This window comes from Scyliorhinus canicula, chromosome 8 (genome assembly GCF_902713615.1).
Source record: "Scyliorhinus canicula chromosome 8, sScyCan1.1, whole genome shotgun sequence".
Taxonomy (NCBI): Eukaryota; Metazoa; Chordata; class Chondrichthyes; order Carcharhiniformes; family Scyliorhinidae; genus Scyliorhinus; species Scyliorhinus canicula.
Genome location: NC_052153.1, coordinates 83,483,513 through 83,498,539, shown reverse-complemented (window position 1 = coordinate 83,498,539; position 15,027 = coordinate 83,483,513).

Below are 15,027 nucleotides of genomic sequence, written 5' to 3'. Positions count from 1 at the left end.
TTCTGCACTACTTCTCTACTGTCTCACATTTGAGCCTATTTTGTAATTTGGCTTTATTTAATTTAAGGCACTAGTTATGGACCCAAAGTCTAACTCTCAAACTGACTGTGAAATTCCATCACGTTACTGTCACTGGATCCTTAATAATGAGGCATTTAATCAATTCTGCCTCATTACACATTACCAGGTCTAAAATAGCCTGTCCCGAGTAGGTTCCATTATGTATTGTTCCAAGAAACTGTCCAAAATATACTTTCTGGGCACATCCTACAGGCTACCTTTGCCAATTTGATTTGTCCCATTGATGTGAAGATTAAAGTCACCAACAATTATTGCAATACCTTTCTATGATGAATTACTACTGCAAAGAGACCCCTCCGACATGCCCGTTCCCTGTATCAACCCGGGCGGGGAAATATCGAGATGGATGTGAAGAGCCCAACTGGAGATGTGGTCAGCTTGGGACATCGGGATGTCCAAGGACCAACAGGGGGTACTGAAGAGGTAGCATTCCGAACGGACTACAGAAGATACAAAATGGATGTTGCCTGATATAAAATGGACTCTGTCAATGTTCTTGACTCTATGTTATTATCAGTGTCTTCTGCTGAAGTAGTAAAGCTTTGTGCAAAACAAGTGACCCACAACCAGATGCATCCGGAGAGACAATGAGCCGTTGGCAACCTTTGCCCAATGTCTGTATTCTTAGCTATCTGTAACTGACAAAGGGGCCCCAAATTAAGGAACTAGCAAGGCATGAGGAAGGACATGTTTCAACTTGGCTGGACTATTGACCCCATGACATTATGTAACCGTTACCTATGTAATGAATTGATCGGATAAGGCAAACCGCCAATTAGAGGCTAAAGGAGCTAACTTGTAGCCATTTATGGCATTGAAGATGCATGTTATGAATTGTGACGCAAACAGAATTGATTGGGTATATGTAAATGCGAATGCAATCTAATTCCGCTTTCCTTCTGTATATTAACCCAGTGTGACCTCAACTCAGGCGGGAAAAGGTGCTGCACAGACCGTGGGGGTCAAAGGCCTTTTCTCACAGAGCTCTGAAAATTAATAAATTGCTTTTTTACTCACTCAAAGGTCTATTCATGAATATTTTCACCTCCAGCACAAATATGTGGGCCAGGATTTTACACATCTCCAACCTCCCCTCATCGGGTTCTGGGGTGGAGGAGGCTATGAAGTAGCATGGACGGATTTCCTCCGGTTATCTTCCTGTCCTGGCCATGGAGCGATTTTAATGATGGGGCTGGACGGGCTTCGGAAAAGAAGCTTGCCTCAATTAAGGCATTTAAGTGATGTCTCCATCAGAAGCCCCTTCTGACTGGGGGCATCCTTTCCTTAAAGACCAGTGACCTCCAGACCTCTTTCCCCCACTCTCTACCCTGCGACCCTAAACACCTTTTTAGCCAGTTCTTGGGACTTACTCAGGAAGCTTGATGCAGTGCCACTTCCGACCACTTTAGCACTGTCCTGGAGGGACTGGAGAGCTGCTGGCCATTCTGATTGGCCTGCAGCTCTTCAAGGTTGAACCTCCTTCCAAGTGAGAAGCAGGACATTTCATTATGTCAATCAATGCTCAGTAGAGCGTTACAGGTCAGCAAAGTTTTAAGAGTCAATGGGGATGTCATTAGGGGCCGTATATGGGCAAATATTCTAGAAACACCTTTGACAATCACAAAACACCTCAAAATGATTTACAGCCAATGAGTACATTTTGAAGTTCAGTCACGCAGCAATCAATTGTGCTTGCTAAGCTCCCGCAAACAGCAATATGATCAAGACTGGATAATCTGCTTTTCTGATGTTGATTGAGGATTACGTATTGGCCAGTGCACCAGGAATACTCTGCTACTCTTCTTTGAAATATTGTCATGGGATCTTTTACATCTTCCTGCGTCAGAGGTAAACTTTCTGGCATATTGGAATAGACATCTTAAAGGGACCCTTGCCAACAACGTATATTGGCCTCTTTATCTGTGTAAATAATGTGTCTACCACGTGTTTGATACTCCATTCATCAAATTATTTTAGTCTTACCATAATTTGGCACTGTGTAGCTTGGTGTTGCCAGGACTTTCTCAGCAAACCAGCATTCGGAGAAGATAAAGGAGTCTGAATGATGCGGTCTCTGGAGCTGTAAGGCTTCTGATCAATTTGATGAAGTGATTAACTAATGGAGCACCTTTGCTGTGTTAGTGTGGCCCAATAAAACAGTGCCATGTCATATCAACACTACCTGTATTTATTCAATGCCTTTAACACAATTAAACCTCCCCATGCGCTTCACAGAACAAAGTTTGACACTGAGCGGCATAAGGAGAAGGTCAACAAAACCTTGATGACACAGAGAGGTTTTGCTAAGAGACATCTGAAAATAGGAAAGCAAGGTAGAGAATTGCCGGGATTTAGGGAAGGAATTCCAGAACGTAGGGTCCAGGCAGCTGAATACATGGCCACTAATGCTGCAACAATTAAAATCAGGAATGCTTCAGATGCCAGGATTAGAGAAACACAGATATCTCAACGAGTTATGTGAATGGAGGAGGTTACAGAGAGAAGTGGTGAGGCCTATGAAAAATAAGAATTTCTAAATCGAGGTATTAGTTAACCAGATCCAGTGAGCATGGGGTGATGTATAAATGAGGCTTCGTACAAATGATGACACTGGCAGTTTTGAATGACTTTGATTTTACGGATGGTAGCACAGTATTATCATAATGTATCATGAAACCAGACAGCACAAGGTTCTGTGACATGTCGAGTGACCTGAGGGAACAAACCAGTGCTCTTGTTCTTTGTACTGGGGTCAGTGAAATACCAGTACCAACTCACTATGGCCGATGTGTTCCTCTGAGTGTTTAAATGGATTTCCTACCTTACATTCAAAATCCAGAAGAGGAGGATCCTGCCAATGCTGCCTGCTACTCAAAAATATTCTGAATGGTTTCAAGCCTGCATCTATTGGCTGAAATATTCTGCCCTCATTACCGGCTGGGATTTTCCAGTGCTGCTGAAAGTGAATGGAGTTTTGGCTGGAACGTCATGGATGGGACCGGAGAATCCTGCCCGTTGTCTATGGTATCCATGGCATGCTTCCTGCCATCGTACCCTTTTAAATATTGTGATCATCTTCATTCTCTTCAAGCAAAACCTGCAGTCAAACCTGTGAGCTTTGAATGAGAAAGAATTACCTATAAAGATATGAAGAAATGATTTTGTTCATTGAATATTTTTCCATGAGTTGAAGAGAGGTTTTCCTTTCTCCATGTAATTGAGGTCCTCCAAGACTCTGGTGCCTGTGTCTTAACTCACAGCAAGCCCGATCACCTGGCACCCCTGTGCTCACTGACCTACATTGGCACCTCGCCAAGCAATGTCCCTGACCTTGGCCCTCCCCTTCTCTGTAATCTCCTCCAACACCACAACCCTCAGAGATGTCTACGTTCCTCGAATTCTGGCCTCTTGTGTATTCCCAATCTTAATTGCTCCAACATTGATGGCCATGCTTTCAGTTGTCTAGGTCCAAATATCTGAAATTTCCTCTCTTCACGTCTCAGCCCCCAACCTCACTTCTGAGGTGAGATCTCCCAGTCCCGCTGTTGTCTTGGCTAGTGTAGGCTTGAGAGATGAACAGACACTTCCAACACAGATGAAAGTTCAACTCAATTTTATTAACTACTTCTAACTAACTGACACACGATGACTGTGGGTCTAAATAATGCTAACTTGAACTAGAGACCTAAGCCTTGTCTGAACCAGTTGATTCTCTCAGCACGTGTTGTGAGTCCGTGCTGGGCTGAATAAGTTTCTGTTACACTGAGAGGCAGCACCCAGATTGAGCGGGAACCGTGGTACCCTCTGCCTTTATAGTGTGTGTATTCTAACTGGTGATTGGCTGCGGTGTTTGTACATATTGATTGGTCCCTGTGTGTGTTCATCAGTGTGTGTCTGCACCATGATATATTGGTATATATTATGACATCCCCCCTTTTATAAAAAAATGTTGATCTAGGCATGTGCTAATAAATAGTGTGGGTGTGTGGAGAATGTACCTAGCTACATGTGAGGTGCGAAGACATATGTACAAGGCTATATACAGGGAACAAGACTATTTACAGAGGAAGGTGCCTGATGCAGATGACTACCATGAACTGGAACAACCAATGAATCTATTTACAAATCATTGGATAACGAATGCAACAACAAAGAATATGGGAAAAAGAACATTTCAAAAAGTCCACATGTGTGCAGATTTCACAAGTCCAGTCTCTGAGGTGGACGACGAACTCTGGTTGACCGTAAGGGTGGCACACCACTCATCATCCTGGCTGATGCTGTGGACGTGGACAGGTTCAGTGCCATGGTTGGGGGACATCCTGTTGGTAGTAATGACGCCGATTTGGAACGGGACCTGTGGGTCACTGCAGGCATAGTCGGAATCAAGGTTCATTGATGGCAGGCTAGATAGCCCTGACGTCTCTGTGGGGCTGGGTGGACCTTCGAAAAGCAGCAGGCATGGAAGATCTGCACATTGCAGCGTAGTGGCCTCGTTTGCCACACTGCAGGCAGCGTCCGGACTTCGTGGGACATTGCCACTTTAAGTGGGCGGAGCCGTAGTTGCCGCACGCCGGAGCGGCGGAACGTTCGTCACGCCACCGCGCATGCGCGGGGTGATCCAGCGTAGCGCGCACCTGCGCGAAGCGGTCCATGACGTCAGCGCGCTCGCTGCATGTGGGTGCGGGACTCGCAAAAAACGTGCAAAATGGCTGCCATCATTCAGGTCCATAGCCTGAAGAGATTTGATCATCTGGACCCGTTCTGCCTCATAGGGGGCTTGCCGCGCCGTTTCAGCAGCCTGGATGCATGAGTAGCGCGTGGAGGCATGCTCATGAAGCACACAGGTCTCAATGGCTGTGGAGAGAGTGAGCTGCTTTACTTTTAGTAGCTGCTGGAGCAGGGGCTCAGATTGAACACCAAAAACAATCTGGTCACAGAGCATGGAGTCGGAGGTGGAACCGTAGTTGCAGGACTGCGCAAGGACGCAGAGGTGGGTGATAAAGGACTGGAAAGGCTTGTCCTTACCCTGAGTTCGCTGCTGGAACATGTATCTCTCGAAGCTGTCGTTGACCTCGACCGTGCAGTGGCTGTCGAACTTCAGAATTGTGGTCTTGAACTTCGATTTGTCCTCCCCCTCTTGAAGGTGAGCGAGTTATAAATGTGCAGAGCATGGTCACCGGCTGTGACGAGGAAGAGAGCAATCTTACGTGCGTCCGAGGCAGCTTCCAGGTCCCTGGCTTCGAGGTACAGCTGGAAGCGCTGGTTGAAAAGTTTCCAGTTGGAGCCCTGGTTCCATGCAATGCGGAGAGGCGGCGGCGGGCAAACAGAGTCCATTCTGTAGGATGGCTGGAGACTGGTGGAAGGCAGATCACTGAAGGGTAGGTCTCAGAAGTGCAAGCATCCCTCAACTCCTGGTATCATGTTGTGTTGGCTTGTGTAGGCTTGAGAGATGAACAGACACTTCCAACACAGATGAAGGTTCAACTCAATTTTATTAACTACTTCTAACTAACTAACACACGATGACTGTGGGTCTAAATAATGCTAACTTGAACTAGAGACCTAAGCCTTGTCTGAACCAGTTGATTCTCTCAGCACGTGTTGTGAGTCCGTGCTGGGCTGAATAAGTTTCTGTTACACTGAGAGGCAGCACCCAGAATAAGCGGGAACCGTGGTGCCCTCTGCCTTTATAGTGTGTGTATTCTAACTGGTGATTGGCTGCGGTGTTTGTGCATGTTGATTGGTCCCTGTGTGTGTCCATCAGTGTGTGTTTGCACCATGATATACTGGTGTATATTATGACACCCGCCACCAGTGGACTCATGCCGCAGTTTATCAGTGGCATAGGGTGGATTCAATGGAAAACCCTACTGACAGTGGCGGGACCAGAAGATCCTGCCACCAGACAACTGTGGGCCGCCTCCTGCCATCGAGAAACACATCGCAGGGAGGCTAGAGAATCTCACCACTTGTTTTAAAAAAACTTGTTAAAACATATGAAGTTAGCAATGAGTGTTCATGGCTGACTCATTTCACTCTTCAGTGCTTTTGTCCAGGGCCCATTCAAATGCAAGGTTGCCCGAATAACTGGTGTCTTCAGCTGAAGGAAACCAATGAGCCACTGATGTTATACTGCACAGACTGGGCTGTGGACTTTTCTGTTGTAGGAGCTTAATTGGTAGTCATTCAACTATAGCGTACCTCACACCCCAACTGACCAGACATGGAGTTGAGTTTCAGTTCAGAACTTTTATTACATGCTAGCAGGGTAGCCAAGCTATCACCAGATGGTTTACCCACTCCCTCATCACAGAAAGAATGGAGCAATTATACTTTTGCATGTTCTCTCAGGTAACTAACATACATCAATCAAAAGAATACATTTGTTCAAAAACTATCTATGTCCACTCACAAGTAATCATTAATAACATCGTGCAATATATATGAATATAGTTGCCAATCATAATCAAATTACGTACTTTTCCAAGATGGCGCCGGAGCGAGGTGACTTCTTGCAAGCTGTGCCCAGCATACCCTTTAATTCTATCTTTCACTCTCGTTCTCTGCTTCCAAATCTTCATTCTAACTGTTTGAAAATCTCTAACAATGTTCTCCCTGCTGCCATCAGTCTTTTGAATGGACCTACCTCGTATTAAGTTGATCATTTCTCTACATCCCAGTTATGGCTGTAACATTACATTCTGCAGTCTCTCCTTCCTTCCCTATGTACGGTATGCATTGTCTGTACAGCATGCAAGAAACAACACTTTTCACTGTATACTAATACATGTGACAATAATAAATCAAATCAAAATCAAAGTATTGTAATATTGTCAAGCACGTAGATTTCTCTACTTATTGACAGGTTTTCAGACATTTATTAGACTAAGTATACACCTGAACTATAGGCCCAAGACCCCCATTCTATTGTCCTGTGTTTTATGATGATCACGTGAGCGGTAGCTGCATGGTCAATTTACTTTCTATGCGTAGGTATCCTTGCTGAAACTACAAGCCCTTGGAAATTTTATCTGCTTCCATAGCATTGGCTTGCTGCTATCTGTCGAACTTACTGGCTTTTGCAAGCAGGAGCTCATGTGAACCCTTAGGTTTTATTTAAACCTGGTATCAAGGTTTTATACTGAAATTTACCCCATTATACATAAATTTGCCTCTTCAATTCCATATTCTTAAAAAGGCTATGACCATTAGACTCGAAGAGAACCTAGCTGAAAAGAACAGAAGAGGAGCAGTAACAAGCTTGAATTTATACATGAAGCCTCTTCCATCCACCCCATACCATCTCTGTCTCCCTAAAACACCCCGTACTTTCTCCATGTTTGCCAGCGAGTAATAATGCAACAAATTAGGTAGTGGCAACCACTAGCCCCCCCCTCACCCCCCAGCTGCCTATCCCTCTGCAAGAAAGCCTGTAGAACCTGGGGGGGGGGGGCCTTACCCACCCAAATAAAAGTCAAAATTAACTTGTTGACCCCACTAAAAAAAAACTTTGGAAGAAAGATCACAAACATTCCAACGAAACTCATCTCCAAACTCCCTGGCCTTGGCGCCTCCATCTGCGACTGGATCCTGAACTTTCTAACCCATATGGCCACAATCAGTAAGGATCGGCAACAACACCTCCTCCACGATCATCCTCAACACCAGTGCCCCACAAGGCTGTGTCCTCAGCCCCCCTACTATACTCCTTATACACCTATGACTGTGTGGCCAAATTCCTCTTCAACTCGATTTTCAAATTTGATGATGACACCACTGTAGTGGGTCGGATTTCAAACACTGACAAGACAGAGTATAGGAATGAGATAGAGAATCTGGTGAACTGGTGCAACGACGATAATCTCTCCCTCAATGTCAACAAAACGAAGGAGATTGCCATTGACTTCAGGAAGCGTAGTGGAGAACATGCCCCTGACTACATCAATGGGAATGAAGTAGAAAGGGTCGAAAGGTTCAAGTTTTTAGGTGTACAGATCACCAACAGCCTGTCCTGGTCCCCCCATGCCGACATTATAGTTAAGAAAGCCCACCAACGACTCTACTTTCTCAGAAGACCAAGGAAATTTGGCATGTCAGCTACGACCCTCACCAACTTCTACAGCTGCACCATTGAAGCATTCTTTCTGGTTGTATCACAGCTTAGTCTGGAGACTGCTCTGCCCAAGACCGCAGGAAACTACAAAAGGTCGTGAATGTAGCCCAGTCCATCACGCAAACCAGCCTCCCATCCATTGACTCTATCTATAATTCCCGCTCCTTCAGAAAGGCAGCCAGCATAATTAAGGACCCCACGCACCTCGCACATACTCTCTTCCACCTTCTTCCGTCAGGAAAATGATACCAAAGTTTGAGATCACGTACCAACCTACTCAAGAACAGCTTCTTCCCTACTGACATCAGACTTTTGAATGGACCTACCTCGTATTAAGTTGATCTTTTCTCTACACCTTGCTATAACTGTAACATTATATTCCTTCTCTCCTTCCTCCCCTATGTACGGTATGCATGGTTTGTGTAGCATGCAAGAAACAATACTTTTCACTGTATACTAATACATGTGACAATAATAAATCAAATCAAATCAAATCCAAAAATAAGAAACTCAGAAGAACGTTAATCTTAATCGTCTGCACCCTTCCCACAAAAAGCAACAGGAGGGCTTCCCACCTCTTCAAGTCCACCTTCACCCGCTACCAGACTAGTCAGGTTCAACTTGTGCAACGAGGCCCAAGCATGAAGTATCCATATTTTCAGATTCCTAAAACTAGACTGGCCAGCCGAAATGGTAATCTTTCCAGATCCGCTCCCATCCCCAGAGGGTTCACTGGAAAAACCTTGCCCTTGCCTGCATACAATCCTGCGAAGGAACCAAACTTTTTCAGCACTTCCATTCTCCCCACATTAGAGAGAGTCCATAAGACCATAAGACATAGGAGTGGAAGTAAGGCCATTCGGCCCATCGAGTCCACTCCGCCATTCAATCATGGCTGATGGGCATTTCAACTCCACCTACCAGCATTCTCCCCGTAGCCCTTAATTCCTCGCGACATCAAGAATTTATCTATCTCTGCCTTGAAGCCATTTAGCGTCCCGGCCTCCACTGCACTCCGCGGCAATGAATTCCACAGGCCCACCACTCTCTGGCTGAAGAAATGTCTCCGCATTTCTGTTCTGAATTTACCCCCTCTAATTCTAAGGCTGTGCCCACGGGTCCTCGTCTCCTCGCCTAACGGAAACAGTTTCTTTGCGTCCACCCTTTCTAAGCCATGTATTGTCTGTGCCATATAACAACAGGTCGTCCGCATATAGGGACACCACATGCACCCTACCTCCCCACCTCCTCTCTCTATACCCTTCAACCTGACCGACAACCTAAGTGTTGCTCAATCACCAAAGCAAACAGTAACGAGCAAATTGGACATCCCTGCCTTGCACCACTATCTAACCGAAAGCACCCCAAACTCAGTCCATTGTTTCGGACGCTTGCAGTGGGGACTTTATACAAAAGCCTAATCCACAAAATGAATTTAGGTCCAAAGCCAAATCATCCCAATACCTCAAACAAGTACAAAGAACAATACAGCACAGGAACAAGCCCTTCAGCCCTCCAAGCCTGTGCCGATCATGTTCGCTGTCTAAACTAAAACCTTCTGCACTTCTGGAGCCCCTATCCCTCTATTCCCATCTTATCCATGTATTCATCAAGATGCCTCTTAAATGCTGCAATCGTATTTACTTCCGCCACCTCCCCAGGCAACACGTTACGGGCACTCACCCCCCCCCCCCCCCCCCCCCCCCACTGCTTTTTCCACATCCATAGAGATGATTATCTCTGGATTGGTCCCTGAGGAGGGCGACATCACCACATTCAGCAGTCTCCTAATGTTGGCCGACATCTGCCATCCCTTAACAAAACCTGTCTGATCCTCAGAAATGACCCCCAGCAGGTACCCTCCAAACGGGTTGCCAGCACTTTAGCCAGCAACTTTGCATCTGCATTCAACAGCAAGGTGAGCCTATATGACCCACACTCCTTGAAATTTTAATCCTTCTTTAAGATCAGGGAGATTGATGCCTGCGTCATTGTGGCTGGTAACACCCCCCCGGGACAGAGAATAATTTTACATGTCCAACAGGTGTGGTGCCAACACAGTCACAAACCATTTATAAAATTCCACAGGGAATCCATCTGGGCCCGGTGCTTTCCCGGTTGCATGAAACAACTACATTTCATAATTTCCTCCAACCCAAGTGGTGCCTCCCGCTCCTGCCTTCTTTCCCTTTCCACTCCCAGGAAAACAACCCATCCAGAAACCCTACCAGAGTTGAATCTTCCTCCAGAGTTTCAGATTTGTATACCACCCCCCCCCCTGTAAAAGATCTCAAACATCTAGTCAACCTTCTCTGGCGTAGGAGTGTTGGGAAGCATGGGAATCATGTGGGCAGATCAATGGGCAGGAGGATCGGTGAGTGGGAAGATCAGCAGACTGAGGAAAGGCAAGTGGGAGAGACTGTAAGTGGGAGTTAAGTAGAAAGTTAGCATATTTCTTCTGTTTTTATTTTTTTTTATTTTAAAGGTTATTTCCTTTCTAAATATAGGAATTTATCAATGTAAAGCATTTTGACTTACTGGTGTGATGTTTTCATATTATGATGAGAAAATCGTAAACAACATTACTACATCTTTTGCAATAATTGGAAGAGGAAAAATCTTAATGTCTTAATGATTCACTTAATGTCTGTTCACTTAAAGTGATTCACTTTTCAGGAATGCAACAACAATATAAGTGAGGAATTATTGTATTGTCATTTATGACAACAATTACACAATGCTGGTCAATGTAAGAGTCAACTTATCTTTGCAGGATAGACCCCTGTGATGAACCACAACATTAAAAACACAACTACATTACAATATGGCATCTAATAGTCACAGTTGAGGGTGTCAAAAAATGTTATTTACCTTTCAAAATATTTCCAACTCGGGTTTTCCACAGTGGTCACAAACTCTCCAGTGATGTGTCTGTTTTTTAAGGCTTCCAAGCCCACATCAACGCAAAAAAACTGTGCAGGAGAAAATAACATTTTTCTGTGTTTCTTATAATGGAGACCCCCCCACCCCCTCCAAAAAGGTGTGTGCGTGTTTCATACCCAAAGCTATCCTGACCCACAAATGGGCCACATCAAAATATTCTAGAGCCAGGAAGACAGAGGAAAGTTGTTTTTTTCAGCAAACAAAATCTAAGTTCAGCATTTTGTGACTCAATTTGCGAGTCGAAAATCCAGCCCCAAATCTTTCCGTTGGCTGTCAAGAGCTTTTGATATCCTGAGATCATGGGAGGCACTGTAGAAATGCAAGTCATTCTTTAGTAGTTCATTGTGTATTTTATTTATGTGTTCTCTCTGTTAAACTCAGCATTTATTGCGATTCCCAGTCCTTCCTAATTCTATTTATCCTCTCCCTTTCACTTGCTCTCTCTGCATCCAGCTAACCCCATATCAGAGGGAAAAAATGCCCCTGATGCATTTGCAGATAAATGAGAAAAAGATGGAAAAAGAGGAAAATTATGTTGCCACAAGTCTTGAATCCTCATAATTGACAACATTAATTGACAAACATTAACTGCTACCATCTCGCTCCTGCATATCAGCTGTTCTCATCTTTAGATTTACAGGCACAAAGTGAGTCAATTAAAAAAAAAGCAAAGCACCAAAGATGAAAGCATTACCCTTGAATTTGGTATGCAGCACACTTATCTTGAAACATTAGTCCCATTTAATTTTAGCTGGCATTATTTCAATGCCAGTTAAAAGGGTGGACTATGCTGACGACTTTATAAAGCAGTTAAGTGCAAGTTCTACTTATGGGGATATTTTAGCTACGCACAAGATTTTCTTCATTCCATTTATATCACATTAAATTTTGATCAGGCACAATCTGGTTTTCCAATGAACAAATTATTTATATCCAGTCCAGCAATTTGATATGAACCTCCAACCTATGGCTCTATTGCACCTTTTCCCATTACCTGCTAATCAATAACTTGTGGCCACATTTAAAAAAAAACTCATATGGACCAAAAAAATATTTATTTCAACAGCATTGCCTTCCAGGGACAAAAAAAACAGGAGTCTGCAATCCTGGCAACAGTACTGGGATGTAATTACTGTAATCATCTACTGCTGATCCTGACAGGCTTCCTGCAGTCAGAGGCAGGTTCTGGAATTGGCAATTTTCTGGCGGGTTCTTGACCAACTATGATGCATCTTAGCTGTTCACATTTGTGGAAGGCTTGGAAAAGTGGCACTGGAATACTGCTTCAGGGTACAGGTGCCTCTGGCCAGAAGATTCAAAGGGAGGGAGACACAAGCTTTAACTCCCAGTTGGGATCTATATCAGTTTTTGTCTCCAACCGTGCCCCCCACCCCGCCTCCCTCAAATAACACTTCATAAGCAACAAAGTAAGAGAACTGTGCTCCTGTTGGCAGTACTATAAAGTGAAGATCTTAATTAATGCAGAGCTTGTTGCTCTCTCAGACATTGCTCGGAGAGTGATGGTGTTCACTGCAGCACCTTGGAACTCTTCTCCTATTATTTTAAGTAAGATCTAAAAACAACTTTTTGGAGAAGAATACCTATGGGATTTTTTCTGTGGGAATGTCTCTTGCTTCGAAGAGGAGAATAATGATGATATGGTAAAGCGAAGAACGCAGAAGAAGCGTGGAGCTTCACAAAGGTTGTCTGACTCTCATTTATGAGTGCCCACTCCAGAGGACTTACCAGCACATTTGGCCATTCTGATTTTATTCCCATCCTCATAATGCGCTAACTTCTCATTCTTTCTTTCCAGAGGTAAGCTTCTCAATTTATCATATTTCTTTTGAACCCTGCAAAATAAAAATGATGGAGCAATCATTTACTGCAGGGCAGTTAAGTTCCCAATGCAATATGAGTTTAACATATGCTTATATTGCCTTGAAAGTTCCACAAGAACTCTCTCAATCTCCATGGAAAGGTCTAGTATTCTATTAACAGTAAGAAGTCTTACAACACCAGGTTAAAGTCCAACAGGTTTGTTTCAAATCACTAGCTTTCTGAGGACTGCTCCTTCCTCAGGTGAATGGGGAAGGAGCAGTGCTCCGAAAGCTAGTGATTTGAAACAAACCTGTTGGACTTTAACTTGGTGTTGTAAGACGTCTTACTGTGCTCACCCCAGTTCAACGCCGGCATCTCCACATCATGGATTCCATTAACATCCTGTGCGTGACCTCCATTTTGTAGGGATGCACAGCTGCTTGACTAATATAACATAGGCCCCCATCCAATGTCTGGAAGGAATTAATAACAAAGACAATCAGTGCAATGGACACTTTGACAGCCTCAGATTCTATGGGATGCTCCTTTTCTTGTGGATGTGGGACTTTGGTCAGAGGTTGACATGACTTTCCTTGAAAAAAATCCTTTATTAAAAGGGGATATCACGTATAATGAGGTCATAATGAGGCCCATTCCTGAAAAAGTGAAACCAACCTTCTGAAACTACCACATAGGCATGCTAAACAGCAGGAGCAGTATGCAACAGACTCAGCCAAGCAATTTCACAGCTAACAGATCATATCATCTCCTTGCAGTTTTGCCACATCCATTATGAATGGTGGTGGAGAATTAAACAACTACCCAGAGGAGAAGGCTCCACAAACACACACATCCTCAATGACTGGGGAGCCCAGAAGATGCCAGCAAGAGACAAGGCTGAAATATTTGCAACCATCTTCAGTCACAGATGCTGAGTGGATGATCCAACTCAACCTCGTCCTCAGATCACCAGTATCACAGACGCCAATCTTCAGCCAATTTGATTCGCTCCATGATATCAAGAACAGCTGCAGGTGCTGGATGCAGCAATGGTATCAAGGAGGCCAACCAAAACTGAAGTCCAGAGGAATCAGGGGAAAAACTTGCCGCTAGTTGGAGTCATACCTAGCACAAAGTAATATGATTATGGTTCTTGGAATTAAATCATCTCAGTCCCAGGACATTGCTGCAGGAATTTCTCAGGGTAGTGGCCTAGGCCTAATCACCTTCTGCTGCTTCATAAATGACCTTCCCCTCATCATAAGGTTAGAAATTGAGATATTTGCTGATGATTCAGTACCATTCACAACAGGGGCTGGTTTAGCTCACTGGGCTAAATCGCTGGCTTTTAAAGCAGACTAAGCAGGCCAGCAGCACGGTTTGATTCGCGTACCAGCCTCTCTAGGCAGGCGCCGGAATGTGGCGACTAGGGGCTTTTCACAGTAACTTCATTTGAAGCCTACTCGTGACAATAAGGCAGCAGGGTAGCATGGTGGTTAGCATAAATGCTTCACAGCTCCAGGGTCCCAGGTTCGATTCCCGGCTGGGTCACTGTCTGTGTGGAGTCTGCACGTCCTCCTCGTGTGTGCGTGGGTTTCCTCCGGGTGCTCCGGTTTCCTCCCACAGTCCAAAGATGTGTGGGTTAAGTGGATTGGTCATGCTAAATTGCCCGTAGTGTCCTAATAAAAGTAAGGTTAAGGGGGGGTTGTTGGGTTACGGGTATAGGGTGGATACGTGGGTTTGAGTAGGGTGATCATGGCTCGGCACAACATTGAGGGCCGAAGGGCCTGTTCTGTGCTGTACTGTTCTATTTCATTTTCCTCAGGTACTGAAGCAGTCAGTATCCATATGCAGCAAGACCTTGACAACATACAAGTTCTGGCTGATAAGTGGCAAGTCACATTTGTGCCACACAAGTTCCAGAGAATAACTATTTCCAACAAGAGAGAATGCAACCATTTTTCTTGATATTTAACAGTACTCACCACCTTACCACCCCTCGGGCTGCAAGTCACCAGGTCCCTCAGGACTTGCACCAATTCACACCAGCGGGACTCCCGGTTGGG